Source organism: Ipomoea triloba, chromosome 16, assembly GCF_003576645.1.
Source record: "Ipomoea triloba cultivar NCNSP0323 chromosome 16, ASM357664v1".
Classification (NCBI taxonomy): Eukaryota; Viridiplantae; Streptophyta; class Magnoliopsida; order Solanales; family Convolvulaceae; genus Ipomoea; species Ipomoea triloba.
In genome coordinates, this window is record NC_044931.1 from 17313485 (window position 1) to 17314257 (window position 773).

Below are 773 nucleotides of genomic sequence, written 5' to 3' on the forward strand. Positions count from 1 at the left end.
TACATCCACAAGCGCCAATTGTTCATGAGTTAAGTCTCGGAAGACCCTTGTTCCTCTTGCGTTAGGTTCAACTTGTGGTGGTGGAGGTAGAGTGGTTATTCTCTTGCCATTGTTCTCCTTGTGCTTGCTTCCTCATAATTCCATTTCTAGGCTTGCTCTTTGGTTCTTCACATTTCCTAAAAAAAGCGGTAAAGTGCATGAAAACTAAGGAAATGTAAGTCTGAACTCCACGCATAGGGAACCTATTGTTTTAGTGGGACACATCTCAAGCAATAAACTCATAGGTAACTGGAGTATATGTCGGTCCTCTCCATTCGAATACTTTGCTCCATTTCGGGTGTCTTAGCAACCGATTTACCATGTCTTCAAACCCAAATTCCCTTAGCACGCTCGGATTAAAGTATTTCCCTCCAATTACATTCTCCAATTTATATACATCCACAAGCGCCAATTGTTCATGAGTTAAGCTCCGGAAGGGTAGTGGTTCTTCTCTTACCATTGTTCTCCTTGTGCTTGCTTCCTCATAATTCCATTTCTAGGCTTGTTCTTTGGTTCTTCCCATTTCCTAAAAAAAGCGGTAAAGTGCATGAAAACTAAGGAAATGTAAGTCTGAACTCCACGCATAGGGAACCTATTGTTTTAGTGGAACACATCTCAAGCAATAAACTCATAGGTAACCGGAGTATATGTCGGTCCTCTCCATTCGAATACTTTGCTCCATTTCGGGTGTCTTAGCAACCGATTTACCATGTCTTCAAACCCAAATTCCCTTA